Consider the following 6808-nt stretch of genomic DNA (forward strand, 5'->3'; position numbering starts at 1 on the left):
TTGATTAGATATGATTATGGACATATTTTTTTCTTTTGTTGTGCATTATTGAAACGAACCGAGAATCATGAAAATAATAATTAGACATGATTAGACATGATTTTGAATATATTTATAATTATTAGACATTATTAATTATTGATTAGAAATGATTAATTATTAATTAATAATGATTTTGAATATATTTATAATTATTGATAGATGATTAATAATTTAGTAAGTTAATTAAAAAGATAAAAATTATTAAATAATAATAATGATAAACATGATGAAAACTTCATCCGGTATTATTTAAACGGTTAAGTTCACCATACAGATTGTCACGAATATAATATTTAACCGACCACGGATAAATATTTTCAACATGACAGTTACTAATAACCAACATTTGTATAACATTGTCTGCTACATTGAAAAAGATCACATCATCTGTTCGTGCTATTTGAAAATGCGACGTAATTTCTTCCCACTGTTCGGTGAACCATACTGGTTGAAAGTTGATTTCAATTTTTCTATGTCCTACTATAATTTTAAGAGGCTGACTGAACACGTCTGCGATACTAAGGAATCGAGATAATCTCGTAGGCTACAAATGTGAAAATAAAAATTAGTGAAATAAAGATAATGTTGAAAGAAGTATAAGGTACAATCTATAATGTTACTTACCGAGGAACGTGTAGACTCGACAATTTATCATAGAGAGAATGCCATGCATTTATTTGATTAAATGAAAAAGATGGTGGTAGAGCGGACTTTGCGTTGACTCGTATTTGGTCTAGCACAAAATGAAAAAGATGAGTTAATATTTGTAGTAAAATATATAATTTGTATATGATAATTTATTGCGAGATGATACCGCTCTCACAAAGACGTGAAGTTAAGTATTGGCCCTGACGATTGCGCTCCCTTTTTTTATTGCCGTTGGCGGAGTAGAGAAATGTTTCAAAAGTAAAAAAACCAATATGTCTAAACTCTAAATACAACATCTCCAAGATTTAAACCATGATCTGTCATGAAATCAGAAGCTCTGGTAGTGAAGCGCATGTTTTCAACGGATACTTCTATTCCGTATGTGGGGGCATGAAGCAAAATCGCGCTTGTTGTTAAATATTGCATTAAATGTCGATGCATGCAATTTGGAATTTTCTACATCGCAATTATAAAAAGTTTATAAGAAATAACATCCATAAATATTTGATAATTACCATTGTTATTTGTGATGTAATTGTAATTGAAAACCATGTAATGGTGCATGTAGTAACATTAGGCAAATGTCTTTGGGCACAAGGTTTAAAAGAATAAAAACCATATGAGGATAAATGTAGTTACAAAAGAAAAATAAATGCAAAATGTGGAAAACTATAAGGATAGCTTACGTGATTGGTAATTAATAGCTTGTAAACGAATTAGAATATCTTGAGCATATCGTTCAGCATCCTCGTATTCTTCAAACAACATAGCTTTTGGCACTGTTGTACCTAACATTTTCAAATAATTTATCCAAGACGGAGCTGGAGAACATGCATATTGATGTTCTATTTTATGTCTTACAGTTGCAAACAATATTTTTCTTCCGACTATGGTTATTGCAAAATAATGGTGTGTTTGATAACCTTGATTATCAAGAATGAAGTCTTTCTTAAAACTTACAAAAATTGCCATTGTAATGTCTAAATAGGAAGAACACTTGCGGTGTAGGGCCAATTTGGGCATGATGATTTTTACACCCCATTAAGTGCGGTAAATGATCCTACACATCCCGGGTCGTCATCGCAAGTAGGTCAGGGTCTATTCCATGTTCAAGACCCGAGACCGTCCTTCGATTCAAATCCTCTTTAACACCCCATCCACGACTACCTATTTGGATCCTCATCCGTGCAAGGCGGCATTGAAAACATACAGTCTCAACAGTTGCAGTCAAATGTTCAAGAAGAGCAACAACTGTACCAGCCAAGGAGGCCTACAAGACAACGCCGGCCACCGCTTTGTGGAACCGGATCCTGACACCAAAGGTAAAACATTGTATATGAATTGTCTATGCTTTTATATTGTGCAATTAACTAATGCTAATTTTTATTTAGGCACGGATGAAGTCAACAACCGATGGTGATTGTCTACATTGCTCGACTACATTAGCACTATCACCTCGAATTTATATATGTTTCCTATTATGTACTTGAAAGGGTAGTTTTACGCAGGGTGAAATGTCAAAAGATGTGTGTGTGTTAAAACAAAAAGTCAATGACTCCCCGAGTGTCGGTCTCGAAGGAAGGACGTGGAGGTGTGTCAAGTGTTCGCGCGTTCACGTGATTGAGTCATGTAATAGATTTGAACGTGGTGAATGACGATTTGAGAGTGAAAAGGTTCATAAGGGTTATGTGAAAAAGGGGTAAAAACAAGTGTGAAAGAAATATATGTAAAGAGGTAGGGATTGGATAGTGCTCATCTATGTTGAATCCTAGTGTGTCTAAGGTAATGGATAAACGAAGCAAAGATGTTAGCTATTCAGGAGTGTGTCTTCTTAGTCCTCTTCCACCTTTGTGTACTAAGGCTTCTTGGACTTAGGAATGCCTTCAAGCATCCAAAGTTCTAAGAGACATTTTATCAAACACTTTAGCTACACACTTTCCTACTATTCTTAAGAAGTCCATAGGATCTATGATTGTTACAAAGCTTCAATCCTAACTCTAATCAAAGACATGAAAGAGTTAAGAGCTCAATCTCTCATCTAGATTGACCAAATCCAAACAAGATATCATCAAAACAACAATCAATAGACAAGAATAGATATTCCAACAATCCAAGCATTTAGATCCAAAATAAGATATAAGATCATCACACTAGCAACATATCTTCACACAATCCAAATCCCCAGATTAAACTAGCCACACATGATAAGAAATTCAAGACAATAGCTAATTCAATCCAAGAACAAAATAGTAAAATCGATTAAGATGTAATAGAAATCACCTAGATTTGAAGTAATCCTTCAATCCAAGCTTGTTGTCTTGCTACAAGGAGAATTCTCTAAACTAGCTAAACTATTCTAGGAAAATGAAAAAAATGGAAAAACTCTCCTAATGATCCTAGAAATTATCCAAAGTGAACCCCCCTCTGAAATTCTATCAAGGGGGTTTAAATAGTCTCCGAAATGTAGCCCTAGGAGAAATTTCGCGCAGTGTCAACTCCACGCCCCTCCACACGCGTGTGGCTATGCGTGGATGGCTACTGGAACGTGGCTACGCGCACCACCACGTGTGTGGAGGTCCTTTTGGGTCCTTCGGGGCTCCGGACTTGCTTGGTTCGTTCCTTAAGCTCGGTCTTCGTTCCTATTGGCTCCCGGGACTCCTGTATCATCTCAATTTATGCTAAAGGTAGCTTTGCGTGCGGTTAGTGAATTTAAAGCATATTTGATCACAAATTTATCATAAAAGGATACTAAAAACGTTGCAAAGCACCCTAATATGTACTCAAATATTGGGTATCTTAGGAGCTTATCAAGCTTTGATAAGCGCCAAAAACAGTCAAGTTTTGGGTCATATTTGGATAACATTTTACAGTTCATCACCCAATTGTGAGCATCTTTCATGGTTAAAACCTCTAATTAACACCTATCTGAAAAATTCAACTCAGAGTATGTGTTTTGAGTCATTTCCGTAGGGTATAGCGAAGTCCTAGACAAAAAGAAAGGAACAAACGAAGAATCAACCGAGCAGGAGGCCACCACGCACCACCACACGCGTGGTGATGGGCGTGGAGTCGTCTAGTAGGGCAACAGCGGAATTTCGACTTTTTGGACAACTATTTAAACCCTCCTTTCTCATTTTTGGAGGGGGGCTTCCACAAATTTCAGATCTGATTTCTCTTTCCATTCCTTCCCCTTTGGGGAGGAAGAACAAACACATTCCCTTTAGAATATATTAGCTTTCTTAGATTAATGAAGATGGATTGAAGACGTAGAACTCATACTTCCTTAGGTATAATACTCTTTTCTTAAGATTGCTTCTTTAAATTATTGCTTAGTGTAATTTTACTTTATTGTTCTTGAATGGTTACTATGTTTGAGTAGAATAGTTTGGGGTGTGTGTGCCCATGTTAGACATTTGATTGATGCTTGAATTTTGCCTCATGATTATGAAGATTGTGGAGTAGGATTGTAATCTTGTGTGGGTGTTGTTCCTTATGCTTTGCTTCTATTTCGACCGGAATAGTTAGTGAACCGAGTGGAAGTGAGAGTGTGTGCGATAGCGGCCTTTCATGAGCCCAACTCATCTACATCCCTGCCCTGAGTTCGAAAGGACAAGGTCCGGGAGGAGTGGTAGGCAAGGTGTTCGATGAAATGCCTCAACCGAATGAGGATTGAGAGTCTGAGTGTGACGCCACTCGGTATAAATACCGTGACTCCCTAATTCAATCTCGAAACTCACTTTCAAGTCACCATAGGATAATCAATCATTGTTTAGCTATGGCATGCATCCCCTCCATTGCCCTTTATATTGTTCGGTTTACTCTTGTTCCTACAACCCCCAACTTATTCATCAAAACAACCCTTAGTAATACTTGCAACTCTTACCTCTTAACACCTTCAATGTCAACACTAATTCGCTCCAATTTGTCATCCTTGAGAGACACGACACTCGGGGAGTCTTGACTCTTCGTTTTAACACCTTCCATCATTTCACCTCACCTAAAATACATTTCCTATGTTTCAGAATGGTTCGTGTGATAATAGTTTTCTTGAGAGTCGGACAATTCTTACACCAACACTTGATGTTGTGAACGTAGTTAATGATTACATGAGTAATATGCACAGAGCTGAGAGTAGAACATATCTTAGTTGTGATTCTGTTTGTAGAGCTGAAAATGGTGATGGAGTTCTTGCAGACGTTCACACACCTGAGTTCCTTAATGGTCTTAAGGCATCAGGTATACCAAATCATTCGTTGACATTGAAGGTTGGTTAGTTCGCCTGTTATGTTGTTAAGAAACATTGATCACTCGCTCAGCTTATGTAATAATGGTACTAGATTGGTAGTCACTAGGATTTCAGAACATGCCATAGAGGCTAAGATAATTTCATGCAGTCATTCGGGTACAAGGGTTTTGGTTCTATAGATGAGTATGACTCTGTCAGATCCGAGGTTGACATTTAAGTTCAATAGAAGACAATTCCCATTGATGCTTTCAACGCTTGAACACGGCTCTTAAGGCTTTGACCAAACTAACACTTGTGCAATCCATTTATTGAATAGTGTTAATTGTGAATAGTAGAAATTCCGGGCAGAGAGCCCATTTATTGTATTGTGTGTGTGTGTGTTTTTTTTTTCTTTTGAGAATAAAACAACTTTCATTAATAAACACTAGTACAAAATCACCTTTTCGCTACTGTTGTAAATGACATTTCGCTACTGTTGTACAACAGTAGCGGATGAGACAGTCACCAACTGTCCTTGACTTTTCGCTACCGTTGTGGAACGGTAGCAAAAAGTCTACTCATCCGCTACCGTTCCTAGCTAGGAACGGGCGGTAGCGAATGATATATATATATATATATATATATATTTTAATTAGTGATATTTCGCTACCGTTCCTAGCTAGGAACGGTAGCGAAATGTAATTTTTTTTTATATTTCATTTATTTTAATTAATATCCCTAATTTTTTTAATTCATGTACTTGTTACAGCTTAAATCCATATCAAACAATACAGTTTTACACAATAATTTCAAACTAACTAATATCAATACTAACACAATGCTTTCAAACTAATTAACATCAATACTAACACAATGCTTTCAAACTAATGTCAATACTAACACAATACTTTTCAACTAACATCAATACTAACAAAATACTTTCAAACTAACATCATCACAAAATTAAACTATTATCAAAATTTATACTAACACAATACTTTAAATCAATGCACTTTAACACAATATATGATCAAAGCATAATATATACTTAATATCATTACATCCACTTTAATACAATAATATATATAATCAAAACACAATACTATCTTCAAATTAAAACATAATATTAATAAAACAAAAGTTACACGCACTGAGAGAATAAGTATTTTTCTCATTGCTCCCGAATCTCATTTATGTCGTCAATAAAATACGCAATATTGCTTTGAAATGCCTACAAAATAATTTAATTATTAGAATTATTAAAAGTGTTAATTAATAAAGTATAATTTAACCACACACAGTTCTATTTAAATTTACTTACAGCATCCAAACGATCAACAGATGAATATTTTGTCACGATGTCAAGCATGTGTCGCATGACATAATATCGACACTCAACATGTCTTGGTTGTATCGGGCACTATAAAATACATATATATTTTAGTAAGTTAAACAATTCTTTGTAATTTAAAATATCACACTAAAGCTTAAATTCAATATTCATACATACTTTGCATTGTATCCAATTGAAAGACTTACTCCGTCCATCCGTAGGAATAGAGCGAAATGCCCTATATTAATTATAAACATACATAAAAATTTGTAATTAATATAATAGAAGTTAAAATACTTATATTAATAATATATAAGGTATAGTATTTACTTACAGATTCAAACAAGCTTTAACTAGATCAATGTCGCGATTACAAGGAAATGGATCCAAGACATATACACTCTTTTTCCGTATGGAAATCACCAAAATTATCCAATGAGAACTGCATTTAAAAAATACACATACATATTTTCAAAAAAACTTTTAAGTTCAGGAGGCATTTCACTAAAATCTTCCTGCATATCATGCATCATTTCATCTATTCGGTCATTATCTTCTTC

This window comes from Ipomoea triloba, chromosome 2 (genome assembly GCF_003576645.1).
Source record: "Ipomoea triloba cultivar NCNSP0323 chromosome 2, ASM357664v1".
NCBI classification, from domain to species: Eukaryota; Viridiplantae; Streptophyta; class Magnoliopsida; order Solanales; family Convolvulaceae; genus Ipomoea; species Ipomoea triloba.